Source organism: Tamandua tetradactyla, chromosome 2 (assembly GCF_023851605.1).
Source record: "Tamandua tetradactyla isolate mTamTet1 chromosome 2, mTamTet1.pri, whole genome shotgun sequence".
Classification (NCBI taxonomy): Eukaryota; Metazoa; Chordata; class Mammalia; order Pilosa; family Myrmecophagidae; genus Tamandua; species Tamandua tetradactyla.
The window spans coordinates 151,183,913-151,204,060 of record NC_135328.1 but is presented as its reverse complement, the minus strand read 5'-3'; the positions used below and the strand labels follow the sequence as shown (position 1 = coordinate 151,204,060).

Sequence of the window (20,148 nt, the reverse complement as noted above, 5' to 3'; positions counted from 1 at the left end):
CAGAAATAAAGCTTAAACAGTAATGTCCACCTCAATGCCACTAAAACCCCAGAATTAATTTCCCCTCTAGAATGAGGGCAGGAGAAAAATAAATACACTACTTAGCTTTTTATTTTAAGGTCCAAGGGCAGGTTCTTATTTCCATGGCACTTACACTCAAACAGAAATGACAAAATATGAAATAAACAGTCAATACCAGCCAATTTATCTGACAATATTTTAAGACCAATAACATTACAAAAGAATTTCTTAGAACAAAGTGAGCATTTGAATTTTAAAAGGGGGGGGGAGGGGAAAGCTTCTTAAGCGCTCAGTAGTTTCAGGGAAATCACAATTAAATATAGTAATAGTAGAAAATAAAAGTAACCAGGAGAATTTAGAATCTTGGAGCTGGTAAAGTTCTTAAGAGATCACTTCTTTTATTTATTTATTTTTTTTGGCACAGGCAGGCACCAGAAATCGAACCCAGGTCTCTCCGGCATGGCAGGTGAAAATTCTGTCACTGAGCCGCTGTTGCACGGCCCACGATCACCTCATTTTTAACATAAAGAAAATCAAAGGTCAGAATGTAGCTAGCTAATATTCATCCAGTGAACATTAGAACTGGAACAGAATTCAAGCTTCCTTCACACTAGGCCCATACCCAACTCCATGCTGGGAATTTTCAAGAGACATCTCTGCATCTGCTTACTGCTTTTCCAATTGTCTTTTGTCATTCTTTATCATTTTATAAAAAGCAAATGAATCATGGCAATATTGCATTTCAATTATTCAGTAATGGGTAAGGTAGATGAGGGATACATGAATAAATAAAAACAGGCAGAAGATGACACAAGGAATTCAAATATTTCACATCCCAGATCATTTGGTTGGCCTTTGTCCCAGGTACTGAAAGATATCACTTAAATCTTTCGAATTCCTTGGGTGATAGCAATGTCTTTTGCTATTCATGGTGCCCCCACCACCACCACCATACTTGACAGTGTATGCTAACGAGATGACTCAGGTTAGGGTGGGGGCTGGCCCAACCAGCAAGACCAACATGTGATTAAGGGTTGGGATTTTGAGCTAAGTCATTATAAGCAAGAGCACTGGGGAGGTAAGGAGGACGGGAGATTAACGTATGCATTCATTACATCAATCATGTCTATGTAATGAAATCCCAGTAATAACTATGGACATTGAAGCATAAGAGTTTTCCTGATTGGTAATACACATCCATATGTCAGGAAGATTACGCATCTTGACTCTATGTGGAAAAGACATAGAGAGTCGCCTTTGAGACTCTCCCAGAACTTGCTCTATGTGACTTCTTTTCACTAATCGTGATCTATATTCTTTTTGCTAACATAAAACTGTAATTTTAAGTATAGCACTTTCCTCAATTCTGTGAGTCATTCTAGAAAGTTACTGAACCTGAGGGTGATGGGAACCCCAAATTTGTAGCCAGTTAATAAGTACAGGTGGCCTGGGAACCCGTGAACTCCATGTGGTGTGAGAAAAGTCTGTGCCTTTAACTTATGAAGTCCGACCAAACTCCAGGTAGTTACTGGAAGAACTGCACTGCAGTTAGTTTTACAAGTTAGGAGAAGGACCTATTTTCTAAGGTCCCCCACCTGCACTAGTCTGTCAGAGATGAATTCACTATTCAAAATCTTTCCACAGTCTGGGTCAGGGAGAACAGGTTAAGGAATTTTAAGGCCTTAAATCCCTCTACCCACATAATCTCAGCTCTGGGATAAAATGGATAGAGTTCTAAGACAGTTATGTGACTTGGATTTGATTCTGAGAAAAATGCTTTATGAAATCAGGAAGACACCACCCTAAAGAAAAGGACCCAGTTAACAGACAGGAATTCAACAAGAATGGATTGGTCTTAGGCACTAACTCAAAATAGACCAAGAAATTCGAGTTAAAGAAGAAAAAACAGTTACTCCCAGGTCTGTCACTGACTGAAATTCTGACTTTTCCTGAATGGTAATCTCTCTGTTCTTTAGCTTATCAATTGACAGAAGTAGCTGAAAAATTGCCTGATTATAAAAACTTCCTGACATATCTAATAGTGCTAATTAATTCTGTCTAGCTGTAAGGGAGCCATGGATAAAAACAAGAACAAAGCATATGTTGATTTTCTTACCAGCAATATTCTTTAATGAGTCAACTCTCCTAAATAATTTCAATGAGCTGAAGGAAAACATCAACAAAGAACTAAAAAAATCTTAAAAACAATCCCTGAATAAAAGGAGGAATTCAATAAACAGAAGTTTTAAAACTGAAAAAAAATTCTGGAAATAAAAAGCAGGATAACGGAAATTAAAAAGTCACTAAAGAGATAAAACATCATATTTGAAGAGGCAAAAGAATCACTGAACTTGAAATTTTTCAGTGTGAGAAGCTAAAAGAAAAAAGAATGAAGGAAAGTTAACAGGGCATAAGACACCATGAAGCATACCAACATATACATTATAGACAGAGAAGAGAGTCCTAAGCAGAGAAGAGAAAGAGAAAGAGCAAAAAATATAATTGAAAAAATAGCCCCAAACTTCCCAAATTTTGCAAAAGATATACACGTCGAAGCTCAACAAATTCCAAATAGAGTAAACTGAAAGATCCACACCAAGACACATGAATTATAGTCAAAATACGGAATACCAGATTCAGAGAGAATCCCAAAAGTATCAAGACATAACTCATTATGTACACGGAAACCTCAAAACGATTAAGTGCTGATTTACCATCAAAGACCAAGGAGGACAGAAAGAAGTGGGATGCCATATATAAACTGCTGAAAGAAAAAACTGTCAACCAAAAATTCTATCTCTGATATACTCATTAACAGACTGAAGGAATGAAACCACATGATCATTTTGACTGATGCAGAAAAGCCATTTGACAAAAATAAGCACCCTTCTGGGTAAAAACACTTGAACATCAGGAATAGAAGGAAATTTCCCCAACATGATAAATGGCATCTATGACTATGGACTATATGATTAAGCCAGAAAGCAAAGTACTCCAGTGATTGGGATGTATCAAAAAAGACACATAAGCCAGCTTGAATGGGCTTCCACTGGCCAAATAAGGGACATAGTGAGCATAACTATATCCAAATAACTAAGGACAGTAAACACTGAAAAAAAATGAAATCTTTGAGTTCATACTGATAGTAGGTAAGTAGGTGAATGAGTGGATGTGTATAGATGAATAGGGAGAACAGAGGACTCCTGTGTATAACAGAAGGTCAACTGCCAACATTCTACAGAGGATCACTGATGTTGGAAAATTACCATTTTGTGACCATCACGATAAAGATTGGTTTGAACAATAATATTCAATGGATACTACATCTAAGGAAGTAATTTTGATAAGGAATAGGATATTTGCATGATTTAAAATGTCTTCCCACAGACTATTCAATGCAATTGGGAAAAAAACATAACTATCTGGTAGAAAAATGAGACAATCCTATGGCCAGGCAATCAAAATTAACATCACCAACAAGGAACAGACAGATACCATGTACCTCCACAAGTGATACTCTGAGAAAGATATCACTTATGTAGTGTTCCAACTGCAGATGATTAATCTGGATCTAATATCGAAATCAGGCAATCAAAATTAACATCACCAACAAGGAACAGACAGATACCATGTACCTCCACAAGTGATACTCTGAGAAAGATATCACTTATGTAGTGTTCCAACTGCAGATGATTAATCTGGATCTAATATCGAAATCAGGCAATCCCAAAATATGGAACATTATATTAAAGTAGGCAGAGAGGTTGTATTCTTCTAAATGTTAAAATCATGAAAGAGGGGAAAAAAAAAAAAGACTTGAACAACTGTGCCAAATTGCCAGATTAAAAAGACCTAAAGATAAACAATAACTAAATACAGTATGTGATCCTAAATTGGATCCTGCACTAGAGCAAAAAAATAAAGCTTTTTTTTTTTTTTGCTATTTGGTCAACTGACAAAAGTGGAATATGGACAACAGATTCACGAATTGAATCAATGTTAAATTTCCTGAAGTTGATAAACTGATAACTGCATTACAGTGTTTATATAAAGAGAATGTTCTTAGGAATTATATACTGAAGTATTTCAAGGTAAAGGATGATGACATATACTCTCAAATGGCTAAGGGAAAAAATATACAAATACACATACACGAAGGGAGAGGGAGAGGGAGAAGGAGGAGAAAGAGCAGGAAGAAGGGAGAGAGGGAGGGAGGACAAGCATGAGCACAAATGACAAACTAGGCAAAGTGTAAACAATATGTGAATTTGAGTAAAAATTGTGTTCTTTGCAGTTTCTTGCAACTTTTACTAAGGCTGAAAATATTTCCAACAAAAAGGTTTTTTAAATGCCTTTTATCCAAGGTTCTAAGACATGCATTAATAAGCTCCCTGGAGTATGCATGCAGCTCTCCTCCTACCCTCAAAAAGAAATGGAATTACAACTGTGCAGACCAATGTGGTAGCCTAACGACATGTGGCAAATGGGCACTTGAGATGTGGCTAATCAGTTTCCTTGGGAAGAAAAGCCCCAGACATTTCTGGATCTAGGACAAAAATACAAAAGGGGCCCACTATCACATACCCAATATGTAAACAACAAGTGGGGGACAAGAAACAGATCTTTGGTCATGCTGTTTAAGTAATTCTCTAATTAGCCACAAATGCCATGTGTAGTGACTTTCCTGAAGAACAGAAAAACTAAAACCTAAAATCATGAAAATATCAAGTGAATGGAGAGACAATAGATAGCTTTTAAGCTTTTGTTTTCAAACCTTGATGGACAAAATCAGCTTCGCAAGTCTAAACACTAATTCATAGTGTCATATAAACAAAGCCATTAAACATTTATTTCTGCTACCAAGGAATTTACAAAATAGACCTTATTGACATGATGGTGCTTCCAATGCTATTTTTTTTTTCTATTTTAAGGTTCTGATTAATGAATTTTGCTTTAAACTCTAAAATTTTAAGAAACAAAGAGAAGTATAGAGTTAGATAAAATTGCTATTTTCTTTAAACACTGTTACAGGGATGATATATAGGGAGGGGAAAAAAAGGCTGGAAATGAACTTGAAAAGGGGGATTATTTCAGGATAAAGAAAGATTCCCAGGCAGAGACAATTTCCTCTGTATTTTAGGAGATCAAATCTAACTAGGCCAAGTGGGAAAAACAACAAATGTCAGTCAGAATTCCATAAAACAGCAACAAAGAGGAAAAGAAACCAAATGTGGGTTGCCAGAAGGTAAAATAATTGCCAGAAGGTAAAATAAAAACACCCAACAGTACAACGTTGGGCAAAAGACACAGGCATATTTGTTTTGGAAGTTCAGAATCAAGCATGTGGGCGGGCCCAATTAGAAATACCAAACTGTTTCACAGAACAAACTCTCATGTTCTTCCTACACCCTCCCCACTCCATCCTATGCAATATTCCAGAGAATGATTTCCATCACCTTCAGACATAAAGTACCTGTTATAGTCTGAGACCCACTGCTCAATGGACTATGGATCCATTTGTATGTTTCTATCTAAAAGTCTCGCTGTTAAAAGGTCATTTATGGCTCCACATGTATCTAGATGTCAGGAGTCAGATGCTGTTGACTTAGATGGAAGTGAGCAGGACCGAATGAACTTATAAAACACAATCAAGAATACCTTCCTGAGTGCGGGCAAACAGTTTAGCAATTCAACACAAAGTTGAACCTAGAATTACCATATGATCCAGTAATTCCCCTCCTAGGTATATAACCAAAAGAACTGAAATTAGAGACCCAGACAGATATTTATATACCAATGCTCACCACAACATTATTCACAACAGCCAAAAGATGGACATAATCCAAGCATCCATCAATGAATGAAAGAATAAATAAAATGTAGTATATACATACACTGGAATGTTATTCAGACCTAAAAAAACCTGAAGTACTTGGTACATGCTACAACATTACCTGATGCCTGAAGACACCATGTTGAATGAAATAAGCTTGACATAAAAGGATAAATATCATATGATTTTTCTACACGAAATACTTAGAATAATCAAATTCATAGTGACAGAAAGCAAAATAGCGGTTACCAGGGGTGGGGCAGGGGAGAATGTGGAGTTACTACTAAATGAGTATGAGTCTGGGTGTGGGATGATGAAAACAGTCTTGAAAGAGATAGCGGTGTGAGATGGCTAGGTTCTGGTGTTAACTTGGCCAAGTGATCATGCCCAGTTGTCTACAAGGATAATTTGTGGCTGGCTGATAAACTGGAAGGCTGGTATGTTAAATTATCAGTCAATTGACTGCATCTGTGGCTGATTACACCTGGGATCAACTCAGGCGTGCCTCCCACAATAAGATAATCCAATCAGTTAGAGGATTTCAAGGGTGGAAAGAGACTTTTACACTGCTTCTTCAGCCAGCAAGCCTCTCCTGTGGAGTTGGTCAAGACCCTTCATTGGAGCTGTCAGCTTCACAGCCTGCCCTATGGATTTTGGACTCTACCATTCCCATGGTTGCGTGAGACACTTTTATAAATCTTATATTTATATATATATATATATATATATATATATATATATATATATATATATATATATATATATATGTCCTGGTGGTTCTGTTTCTCTAAAGAACCCTAATTAATACATGGTGAGTTATACAATATTGCCAATGTACTTAATGTCAAAGAACTGTCCACTTAAAGTGGGTTAAATTATTTTTAAGCTATTTCTATTTTACCACAACTAAAACTGATAAATTATTCTTTAAAATGGCAAATTTTGTTATATATGTTATTACAACAATTTGTTAAATCAAGTTTACTTCATTCACTTACTTCTCCATTTTATGAGTCTCAATACAAAAATCCTTTTATTTCATTTTTCCCACCCAGTAAATCTTTAAAAATAAAGCTAGAAAACAGAAATGAAACATCCGCCAAACTCTAGTAGTACATGTCAATTTTTAAAATTCTTTTCTAGGATACAAAATTAGGTAGGTCTCCATTATTTTCTTCACTCTTAATACACTAAAAGTTTATCTGAAAAAAAGTATGGGAAAGTCTTAGGGGTTTTGGTTTCACAACCCATATTTTTGATTATTATATAATAATAATAATCTTCATTACAAAAATCTCTGGCAAACTTTAATCTTAATTCCCTGAACAACCCATAGCTTCCTCCTTGGACTTAACCAAAATACAAATGGAGAAAGGGATAACTAAAGGTACTTTCCTCTTAAGAGGTAGAAGGATAGTCATCCAAATAAGCTATGCAAGATTCTTTTTTTCTTTTCCTTGAATTGACCCAACCTCCTAGAGTAGAGATGATTTTAAGTTTTTGTTTGTTTCTAGCACTACCTCAAGGATGCTACCAGGACCTCTTTGCCTCAAGTATGAAAGAAATGGCCTTTTAAAATGCTAGAAGATGAACAAATAAAGGTGGAATATATAAAATACATTTTTTCAAGCTACGACACAGTAGGTCAAGACAGGACAGCTAATCCTTGAAGAGGAAACCACTGGAAGAAAACAGACAGTAACAGGGTAATTACTTAGCTAAAGTGAAACGTAACAAAGCATTCACAGGGCTCTGACTGAGAGAGAAAAGAAAAAGTCAGCAAGGCAATGTCCAAGTGTAGGCTTAGAGGGGAGAGAGAATAAAACAAAAGATCTAGTCTATGGAGGTTAGGGCCATCTCCCTTCCTGGAGAATTGAGGATTACATATGGGAAAAACAGGCATAGCCTCATATCTGCTAAATCCATCAACAATATGACAAAGCTATCCAGAGTCCAGTCTAATACCCCATCTCACCTTGTTCACCAGCCCCATCCTCACCACACAGGTTACACTGTTAAGCAGAGTCTTCCACAATGGGATTAACAGATTTTAAGTAAGAAGATGGAAGGGGGCTTGTACTATAACTAGCACAGTGGCAAAGAAGGAGGAGAGAAGTAGCCATGTTTCATTAGTATGTGGAAGTTGAATAGAGTGGGAGTCTTGCTAATGAATTACATTTGGGAACAAAAAAAGGGCAGGGAGATTTCTGAGTTGAAAGCCTGACTAACTAGGTGGACTTCATGCCATTTACTGAAATGGAGAAGACTGAGGGTGGAACAGGCATGGTGGCTAAAAAGCAGTGGGAAAACAAATACTGTTTGCATGACCCAGAGTTTGAAATGCTTATTGACTGATGTCAAAACTATCTCATTTATCAAGTCAGGAATGGAGTCTGGAACTAGAGGAGCTAGCAGGGAATAGATAAATTTTGGAGTCATCAGCATATAGATGGTTTTAAAGACCACCTAGCTAGATAATCAAGAAAAAGATGCATGCCTGGGGTCTTCCAATATTTATAGATGAGAGGAATTAAAAGGGCAGAAAAAGCAAAGGGTGGAAAGTAGAGGCCAGAGAGGTAAGGAGAAAACTAGGCGAGTGTGGTGTCCTGGAAAAGCATTAGAAAACATATGAACTCTGCCAAATGCCACTGAGATTTCAAGTACAACAAAGTGAACTATAGGTTTGACAATGTAAGGTCAAGGGGAATATGACATCTCAGTAGAATGGGAAAGAAACCACACTCAAATGCACTAAAGGGTAAATGGACATTTTAAAAGCTAAATGAAATCGCAAACTTCTTAAAGAAGTTAAGAGTATTAGAACAGACCAATATTTTAGTAAGTTTTACTGAACAGAGGAAATAGAAATGGGGAGGTATACAGGATCAAAGACGTTTTTTTGTTTGTTTTTAATGATGGGCAATTCCAGGCCACATTACTAGACTAGAGAGATAGAGCATAATAGGAGATGGAAAAACTACAAAAGCAAAGTGCTTGAAAAAGCAAAAGCAAAAGAAATCCAGATGAGATGACACCTAAGAACAGGGTATTTTTATCCACTGACAAATTAAACATAAGAAAATCTCCATGACTACTGCTGTTGTCTTAAGGGAATATGAAGGGAAGGGTACAGAGATGGCTAGCTAAGCCCCCAAAAGTGTATCCAGCCAGGGAACACATTTCCCAGCCTCCCTTGCATTGTGTTTGGTCACACAACTATTACCTGCCAACGGAATGTGAGCAGAAGTCATATGTGTTACTTATAGGCTAGGGTTTTCAAGAGGATATGCCTTCTCTACTCTCTCTTCCTTTCCCCCAGCAATAAGGAGAAAACTGAGGCCCTAGCAGAGTACAGAGCTACAAAATGGTAGAAGCCTGGTTCCCTGAATCATCACACGAGAGTATGTTACTTGCTACCAGAACACCCATATTGCATTCTCAAGTGAATGAGAAAGAAACTTCTTAGATCATTACAAATTTGTTATAGCAGTTTGTGTTTCTCAAACACATACAGAAAGTCAAAACCAATGCCACCTCTAGAAATTTGTTTTAAAGAAATAACCAGAAATTTGCACATAAATTTATGAACAAGCAGATTCAATAAAACATTACCCATAAATGGCAAATACCAAAAATAAACTCTACAAAAAAACAGAAGATTAATTACGTAAGTCAGGAAATATCCACATGATGGCATTCTTTGCATTATTCGATTAAAATTAAGTATTAGAAAAATTGGGTTCCAGAAAGATGGGAGAATACGATAGACTGAGTTCACCCCTGTTCCATGAACACCTACCTAGAGAAGGGATGGGAGAAGGTGATTCCGGGATATAAGTGACCTGGGAGAGTCTCCTGAACAACCACAGAGAGGGGCCTCAGTTGTAAAAGCTGAGGAACTGAGAAGCAGAGAACCAAGAGACCACCTGGGTGATGCAAACAGACTAATGCGGGAGCCCAGAGCCCTCAGGAGTGCATGGAAGGGGAGATGGGGACTGGGAAATAAGCCAAGCCACATTCCTTGAACATGCTATCCTCGCCAGCGCACCCCAGGACCCACAACTCACCCCACACCCCATGCACCTGAACCCTATCACCTGCTGCCCTCTCCCCGGGTTCCAAGCACCGCTGCCCTGCCAACACCCCACACACGTTCCTGTACCACACCCACACGCCAACAGTGGCCCCAGCCTAACCCACCTCGCCTCCACAAATGCAGTCTCATCCCACCCCTTCCAAGCACTACATCATCCTCTCTGACCCCTGCAGGCAGCTGCCAGTGCATAAAGGCAGTGGGCACTTACCTCCATACCCAGGATACACCCATTCCCAGCCCAGACAGTCATGCAAGCCCACCCCATCACCCCTGAGCTCTCACCCATATACATCAGTTTACAGCCCTCCCAGATCTGAGCATGTACGTGGCCTCCAGTCACACTCCACTGTTCTGGGCAAGTGCTGACTGGTGCAGCCAGGTTACATCCGCCCCCAGCCTATGAAAGAGCAACACTGACCCACTGCCCTGAGCTCCGTGCATGCATTCAAAGAGCCCTGCACCCTGAGCCAACACACACCAGGGTCCCACCCCCCAAACTTGTTCACCCACACAGCCATACCCTCCCTGCTGCTGGGTGCCCACACTCACAGGCATCATCATAGCATCTCCTACCTGCATCTATACCTGCAGCACATCACCACAATGCTGTGCCCTGCCCCGCAACCTGCATCACATACATTCAGCAAATAGAAGGCTTTAGACTACTGAAGGATATTAATTTCCAAAGTAAACCAATCAATTCAACAGAAGATCACTAATCACATCATGATACAGACAGATACAGCCCAGCCTAATGACCATATTAAAATACCAGAGGAGACACAGATGTTGGAACAACTAATCAAAGATGTTCATATAACTCTACTAAATAAAATAAATGGAATTCTTAATGATGAGGAGATCAAGAAGATACTAGACAAGCATAAAGAGGAATTTGAAAGAATAAATTAAAGAACAGCAGATATCACAGAGATTAAAGATGCCACAGACCAAATCAAAACATACTAAAGACACACAACAGTAGATTTGAAGAGGCAGAAATAAAAATAAGTTAACTAGAGGAATAGGACAACTGATTTCAAACACTCAAAACAGCAAATGGCAAAAAAAAGATGGAAAATCTGAATTGGATCTCGGGGAAATGATGGTCAAAGCCAAGTTCAAAAGTACAAGAATCACTGGTGTCCCAGTGGAGAATATAAGAGTAAAGGGCTAGGAAGTTTAGCTGAGGATATCATGGAGGGAAATTTCTTAACCCTTATAAAGGACATAAATAAACAAGTTAAAGAAGTCCAACAAACTCTAAATAGAGTAAATCCGAATAGGCCTTCCCCAAGAAACACACTAATCAGTCTGTCAAATGTTGAAGCAAAGCAGAAAATCCTGAAAGTGGCAAGGAAAAACAATCTACTACATACAAGGGTAACCACACAAGACTGAGTTCAGACTACTCAACTGGCACTATGGAGGCAAGAAGGCAGTGGTATGACACATTTAAGATTCTGAGAGAAAGACTTTCAGCCAAGAATTCTGTACTCAGCCAAATTCTCCTTCAAAACTAAAGGACAGATTAAAATTTTCACCCACAAACAAATGCTGAAAAAACTGGTCAACAAGAGACCAACCCTACAAGAAAGACTAAAGGGAGTTCTGCCAGTTGAAAAAAAAGACAGGAGAGGGCGGCCTAAAGGAGGGCATATAGAACTGAAGAGTACCAGTAAGGATAAATTAAAGGATAAAAAGAGAAAGAGGTAAAAGAATATACTGATCTGACAAATAAAACACAAAAGATAAGATGGTGGATTCAAGAAACGCCTTTACAGTAATAAATTTGATGTTAATGGCCTAAACTTACTGATTAAAAGATACAGATTAGCAGAATGGACTAAGAAATATAATCCTGATATATGCTGCTTAAAGGAGACTCATTTTAGACACAAGGATACAAATTGAAACTCAAAGGATGGAAAAAGATGTTCCATGCTGTGTTAGTTAGATTCAGTTGTCAACTTGGCCAGGTGAGCATACCTAGTCTTGTTGCTTCGGACATAAGCCAGCGGTACGTGAACCTCATCTGTTGCCAATTACATCTGCAGTCAGCTAGGAGGCGTGTCTGCTGCAATGAGTGATGTTTGACTTAATTGGCTGGTGCTTAAATCAGAGATTGCAACGTAGCACTGCTAAGCAGCTCGGCATTCCTCATCTCAGCACTTGCAACTCAGCCCAGGCCTTTGGAGATGGAGAAAGAAATCACCCCGGGGAAAGTTGTTGGAACCCAAGGGCCTGGAGAGAAGACCAGCAGAGACCATCCTGTGCCTTCCATGTAAGAAAGAGCCTCAGTGGAAAGTTAGCTGCCTTTCCTCTGAAGAACTAACAAAATAAATCCCCTTTTATTAAAAGCCAGTCCGTCTCTGGTGTGTTGCATTCCGGCAGCTAGCAAACTAGAACACATGCCAAGATGTAACCAAAAGAAAGCAGGAGTAGCTAAACCTAATATTGGACAAAATAGACTTTAAATGTAAAGACATCATAAGAGACAAGGACACTATATATTAATAAAAGGGACAATTCACCAAGAAGAAATAACAATCACAAATGTTTATGCTCCCAATCAAGAAGCTCCAAAGTACATGAAACAGACATAGGCAAAACTGAAGAGGGTGACAGATGTTTCAACAATAATAGCAGGAGACTTCAATATACCATTCTCCTCTATAGACAGAACAACCAGACAGAAGACCAACAAGGAAGTAGAGAAGTGGAAAAACTTGATAAATGAATTAGACCTAAAACATATATATATATAGGTCATTACACCCCAAAACACCAGGATATACATTCTTCTCTAGAAGTCACAGAACATTCTCCAGGATAATTCATATGCTGAGGCACAAAATAGGTCTTTATAAATTTAAAAACACTGTGCTGGTTTGAAAGGATGTATGGATCCTAGAAAAGCCATGTTTTAATCCTAATTCCATTTTGTAAAGACAGAATAATCCCTATTCAATACTATATGCTTGAATCTGTAATTAGATCATCTCCCTGGAAATGTGATTTAATCAACAGTGGTTGTTAAACTGGATTAGGTGACGACATGTCTCCACCCATTTGGGTGGGTCTTGATAAGTTTCTGGAGTCCTATAAAAGAGGAAACATTTTGGAGAACAGAGGAGATTTAGAGAGAGCAGAGCAGAACAACATAGCCATGACAAGCAGAGTCCACCAGCCAGCAACCACTGGAGATGAAGAAAGAAAATACCTCCCAAGGAGCTTCATGAAACAGGAAGCCAGGAGAAGATGCTAGCAGATGACACCATGTTCACCATGTGCCCTTCCAAATGAGAGAGCAACCTTGACTGTGTTCACCATGTGCCCTTCCAGCCAAGGGAGAAACTCTGACCATATTCGCCATGTGCCCTTTCACTTGAGAGAGAAACCATGAACTTCACTGACATTCTTGAACCAAGGTATCTTTCCCTAGATGCCTTAGATTGGACATTTCTATAGACTTGCTTTAACTGGGACATTTTTTCGGCCTTAGAACTGTAAACTAGCAACTTATTAAATTCCCCTTTTTAAAAGCCATTCTGTTTCTAGTATATTGCATTCCAGCAGCTAGTAAACTAGAACAAACACTGAAATCATTCAAAGCACTTTCTCTGGTCACAACGGAATGAAGGTAGGTATCAATAACCACAAAAGAACGAGAATTTTCATATATACAATGAGATTAAATAACATACTTGTAAACAACCAGTGGGTCAAAGAAGAAATTGCTAGAGAAAATCAGTAGCTATCTGGAGATGAATGAAAACAAGAATGCAAAATATCAGAACTTATGGGATGCAGCAAAGGCTGTGTTAAGAGGGAAATTTATTGCCTTTAGTGCCTATACTAAAAAGAAAAAGAAAGGCCCAGACCAGCAGAGGCAGCAGCCGGAGCAGCTGTAGCCTGTGCCCTCTCCCGTCCGCCCGCCCTCCGCCACCCTCCACCCGCCCCGGGGTCTCTTTCCCCCTTCCTCCTCCTCCTCCTCCACCCCCCTTCCTCCTCCGCCCACCCGCGGGGCCCCCCTCGCCTTCCCGCCTGCCCCTATTGTTCCGCCCCCGGCCTCCCGCCCTTCCCCTTCCCGCCCGCTCCCCTTTTCCCCACAGTCGCCTCGCGCCTGCAGTTTTTGGCTTTCACCCCCACCAGTGACCAAAGACTTGACCACTCAAAGTCCAGCTCCCTAGCACACTGCTCGACATGGACACCGGTGTGATTGAAGGTGGATTAAATGTCACTCTCACCATCCGGCTACTTATGCATGGAAAGGAAGTTGGCAGTATCATCGGAAAGAAAGGAGAATCAGTTAAGAAGATGCGTGAAGAGAGTGGTGCACGGATCAACATCTCAGAAGGGAATTGTCCTGAGAGAATTATCACTTTGGCTGGACCCACTAACGCCATCTTTAAAGCCTTTGCTATAATCATTGATAAACTGGAAGAGGACATCAGCAACTCTATGACCAATAGCACAGCTGCCAGTAGACCCCCAGTCACCCTGAGGCTGGTGGTCCCTGCTAGTCAGTGTGGCTCTCTCATTGGAAAAGGTGGCTGCAAGATCAAGGAAATACGAGAGAGTACAGGGGCTCAGGTCCAGGTGGCAGGGGATATGCTCCCCAACTCGACTGAGCAGGCCATCACTATTGCTGGTATTCCGCAATCCATCATTGAATGTGTCAAACAGACCTGCGTGGTCATGTTGGAGACTCTCTCCCAGTCCCCCCCGAAGGGCGTGACCATCCCATACCGGCCCAAGCCGTCCAGTTCTCCGGTCATCTTTGCAGGTGGTCAGGCCTATACCATTCAAGGACAGTATGCCATCCCACAGCCAGATTTGACCAAGCTGCACCAGTTGGCAATGCAACAGTCTCATTTTCCTATGACGCATGGCAACACCGGATTCAGTGGCATTGAATCGAGCTCTCCAGAGGTGAAAGGCTATTGGGCAGGTTTGGATGCATCTGCTCAGACTACTTCTCATGAACTCACCATTCCAAATGATTTGATTGGCTGCATAATCGGGCGTCAAGGCGCCAAAATCAATGAGATCCGTCAGATGTCTGGGGCGCAGATCAAAATTGCGAACCCAGTGGAAGGATCTACTGATAGGCAGGTTACCATCACTGGATCTGCTGCCAGCATTAGCCTGGCTCAGTATCTAATCAATGTCAGGCTTTCCTCGGAGACGGGTGGCATGGGGAGCAGCTAGAACAATGCAGATTCATCCATAATCCCTTTCTGCTGTTCACCACCACCCATGATCCATCTGTGTAGTTTCTGAACAGTCAAGCAATTTCAGGTTTTAAATACTTTGTAAATTTTCAGTTTCTACACACTTTACCATCCACTCGTGATTTTTTAATTAAAGCGTTTTAATTCCTTTCTCTGTTCAGCTGTTAATGCTGAGATCCATATTTAGTTTTATAAGCTTTTCCCTGTTTTTTTGTTTTGTTTTGGCTCATGAATTTTTTTTTTTCTGTTTGTCATGGAAATGTAAGAGTGGAATATTAATACATTTCAGTTTAGTTCTGTAATGTCAGGAATTTTTCAAAAAAAAAATTAAAAGATGAACTGGAGCTTTTTCTTTGTGAATAGAAACTGGATGCCACAGTGATTCATGTGGGTTTTATTCCTTTTGTGTTGCTGTTTTTGTAGCTTTTATATCTCAAAGCACAAGGACCCTGCTTAGGTTTTTAACAGAATCCTTTATTCCAATTAAGATGTTTTCTTCTGTTTTACCACCACTCCATTTTTTTTATGACCCTTGATCCTATTTTCCCTTGAAATCCTGCCTTTGCTTGAAAGTTGACCTAATAGCTATAGCAAGCTGACTGTGCACTTGGTTGGCCCTTGTAAAAACATGTCCCAAACATTGGGGATTAATCTTTTTTGGAACTTGCCTCTGCAAAATGGTAAACAAGCACTGCATCTTCCCTAGGGGTTGCAGGATGCAGATAACACATGCACGTGGAAGCAATAGTACGTGTATCCAGTTGATACTCAAGTTATGGGAACTCTTCTTTTAATCCAAGTGTGCAAATTATAAACTAAAATTTTTATTTTCTTGTTTTTAATTAAATTAATTTAGAAAAGTATTCCTGCTGCCATTTACATGGATAACTTTAGTAGTTTGGGGCCTTGAGATGATACTCATTTAGGCAGTAAAAAAAAGAACCATAAAAATGGAAATTTTGTCCAAAGTCCTCAGATACTGTTCTACTTACTATGTATGCTACCCCATTCATTGAGCAAGAAAACCCTCAACAGCTGGGCCTGCATGGAGTGGTTATATTTCAAGGTACTTCACAGGGGTTACAATGACAGTCCTCACCCCAGTCAGAATCTGGGGTCAAAACAGGGATCTGTTTAGCACCCCAATCCTTCAGCCATTACATGCTATCAGTTCCCTAAATCCCCCAGCCATGGTTTGGGCAGAGAAATGGAGGAATAAAGAATGAGCTACAATTGCCACCTGAGAAACCTCAGAGGGAAGGACCCAGCCTTAGCTTCCCTTCTCTCAAGTGAAAAATGTGTAAACAGTAAATAAAACAAAACAAAACAAAACAAAACAAAAAAAGAAAAAGAAAAAGAAAGAACAAATATTGAGGAGTCAACTGCTCACATGGAAGAACTTGAGAAGGAACTTGAGAAACTAACCCCAAAGCAAACAGAAGAAGAAAAATAACAAAGATTTGAGTTAAATGAATGGGAGAATAAAAGAACAACAGAAAGAATCAATAAAACTAAAAGTTGGTTCTTTGAAAAAAATCAATAAAATTGATGGGCCATAGCAACACTGACAAGGAAAATAAGAGAGAGTATGGAAATGAACAAAATCAGAAATGAGAAGGGGTGCGTTACCACTGACCCTGAAGAAATGAAAGAAATCATAAGATAACACTATGAACAACTGTATGACAACAAACTAGACAACTTAGAGGAAATGGACAAATTCCTGGAAATACACAAACAAGTTACACTGACTCAGGAAGGAACAGAAGATCTCAACAAACTAATCACAAGTAATGAGATTCAATCAGTCACCAAAAATCTTCCTACAAAGAAAACCCAGGGCCAGACAGCTTCACAGGGCAATTTTATGAAACATTCCAAAAAGAACTAACACCAGTTCTGCTCAAACTTTTCTTAAAAACTGAGGAAAAAAAGGAATACTATCTAACTCATTTTATGAAGCTAACATCACTTCAATACCAAAACCAGGTAAAGACACCATAAGAAAGGAAAACTACAGACCAATCTCCCTAATGAATACAGATGCAAAAATTCTCAACAAAATACTAGCAAATCTAAACCAACACCACATTAAAAGAATTATACACCATGACCAGGTGGAGTTTACACGAGGAATGCAAGGATGAGTCAATGCAAGAAGATCAATTAATGGAATATAACACACTGACAAATCGAAAGGGAAAAAAAATCACATGATCATCTCGACTGATGCTGAAAAAGCATTCGACAAAGTTCAACATTCTTTTCTGATAAAAACACTTCAAAAGATAGGAATCAAAGGTAACTTCCTCAATATGATAAACGACATATATGAAAAACCCACAGCCAGCCATCACACTCAATGGAGAAAGACTGAAAGCCTTCCAGCTAAGATCAGAAACAAGACAAGGATGTCTTCTGTCACCACTATTACTCAACCTTGTACTAGAAGTTCTAGCGAGGGCAATCAGGCAGGAAAAAAGAAATAAACAGCATCCAAATTGGAAAGGAAGAAGTAAAACTTTCATCATTTCCAAATGACACACTATACTTGGAAGATTCTGAGAAATCTACAACAAAGTTAACTGACCTAATAAACAAATTCGGTAAAGTGGCAGGATATAAACTTAGTGTGAAAAATCAGTAACAATTCTCTACACAAGCAATGCCCTAACTGAGGCGTCAATTAAGGAAAAAAATTCTACTCGAAATAGCAACTAAAAGAATCAAGTACCTAGGAATGAATGCATCTAGGGACGTAAAGGACTTGTACACAGAAAACTACATAACATTGCTAAAAAATATCAAAGGAGATCTAAATAGATGGAAAGACATTCCGTGTTCATGGACAGGAAGGTTAAATACAGTTAAGATGTCAATTCTACCCAAATTGATCTACAGAATCAACACAGTACCAATCAAAATTTGAACAACCTACTTGAAGACTTGGAAAAGGTAGTTACCAAATTCATCTAGAAGGGAAAGAGACTCCAAATAGCTAAAAGCATCCTAAAAAAGAAGAACAAAGTGGGAGGATTAACACTTCCTGACTTTAAAACTTACTATAAAGCCACAGTGGTCAAAACAGCATGGTACTTGCAAAAACAGAAATATTGACAAATGGAATTAAATCAAGAGTGCAGAAATAGACCACCAAATTTATGGTCAATTAATTTTTGACAAGGCCCCCAAATTCACTGAACTGGGACAAAATAGCCTTTTCAATAAATGGGCATGGGAGAACTGAATATCAATAGCCAAAAGAATGAAAGAGGACTCTTACCTTACACCGTATACAAATATTAACGCAAAGTGGATCGAACACCTAAATATAAGAACTAGCACCATAAAGCTTCACGAAGAAAACATAGGGAGAGACATTCAAGACCTAATAATAGGCAGTAGCTTCCTAAACTTTACATCCAAACCACAAGCAACAAAAGTCAAAATAGATAAATTAGAACTCAAATCAAATGCTTCTGCATCTCAAGAGATTTTGTTAAAAAGGTGAAGAGCCAACTCAATAGGAGAAAATATTTGGAAATCACACATCAGACAAAGGTTTGACATCCAGCATACATAAAGAAATCATACAACTCAACAACAAAAGAACAAACAACCCAATTATGAAATGTGCTAAAGATATGAATACACATTTTTCAGAAGAGCAAATACAGATGGTTCAAAAGCACATGAAGAGATGCTCATTTTCATTAGCTATAAGGGAAATGCAGATCAAGACCACAATGAGATACCACCTCACACCTGTAAGAATGGCTACTATTAAACAAACAGGAAAACAAAAATGTTGGAAAAGATGTGGAGAAATTGGGACACTTATGCAATGCTAGTGGGAATATGTAATGGTATAGTCACCATAGAAGACAATTTGGCAATTCCTTAGGAAAATAAATATCAAGTTGTCCTATAGCCCAGCAATAGTACTATTGGTATACACCCAACAACCAGCCTTAAGTAATGGAAAGGGAACTTCCCCCCACCACCAATTCCATAACTGTCCAACAAAATGATGGAGGACTGAACTATAGAGGAAAATAAAAGGAACTGAGATAACGTATTAAACAGAACGTTTAATGACACATCTCAGAATGTAAAAGATATCCACATATAAATGAGCTTCTGAAAGTACTGCTGAAGGTTTTCCACAGAGAAGCACGGTTGCTCTTCACAAAGTCACAGATACTCCACAACTTTACTCTCTACAAGGTAAGTAGTTCATAAGTATTTGACAGAGTAAGAAAATAAGAGTTCTAACCCTCTTTGTCAGTACATAAATCACCTAATTACTATGTACATATTTTTTTGTAAAATGAGAGAGAGAGTTAAGAAAATAAGTCTCTTCTAAACTTGATACATTAATCTCATGATTGATTTTAGGACAGGTAAAATCATCTTTTTCAACCTCAAAAGGTGCCTCAGAGCTTTAGCTTTCTCGAATTTGGCAAGCAAATCCACACACCATAATAGCCTTAAAGATTTTCTACCCTCAATCTCCACTTCAGTCTTCATGTTCAAAACAGAAGACTCCTCCTATGTCAGTCTTCAAGGATGTCAAGGGCAGGAAGGATGATGACCAGTTCTTCTCCATCTCCAATAAGGACAGAATAAGAGAATTAGAGACTGGGTTTACAATAGCCATTCGAAAAAACTTTCTGATAAGAGGATAATGCTGAAGTGAACCCCTCAGCAGAATTCATTTGGAAGTGTGCTCTCTGTGTGTGGGTAGTCATGCACATACATGTACTCTTTTTTTTTTTTTTAACTTTTTTTATTAATTAAAAAAAAATTAACAAACAAAACATTTAGAAATCATTCCATTCTACATATATAATCAGTAATTCTTAACATCATCACATAGTTGCATATTCATCATTTCTTAGTACATTTGCACCGATTTAGAAAAAGAAATAAAAAGACAACAGAAAAAGAAATAAAATGAT

The 20,148-nt window shown here is 38.7% G+C and overlaps 1 protein-coding gene and 1 pseudogene across 7 annotated transcripts in view; one reads left to right on the top strand and one right to left on the bottom strand.

Moving 5' to 3' along the window:
- Positions 1-20,148, bottom strand: part of TULP4 (TUB like protein 4) — a 422,942-nt gene that overhangs the window by 270,162 nt on the left and 132,632 nt on the right. The gene's annotated exons all lie outside the window — the stretch shown is intronic.
- LOC143674067 (poly(rC)-binding protein 2 pseudogene) lies at positions 14,006-15,569 on the top strand (annotated as a pseudogene).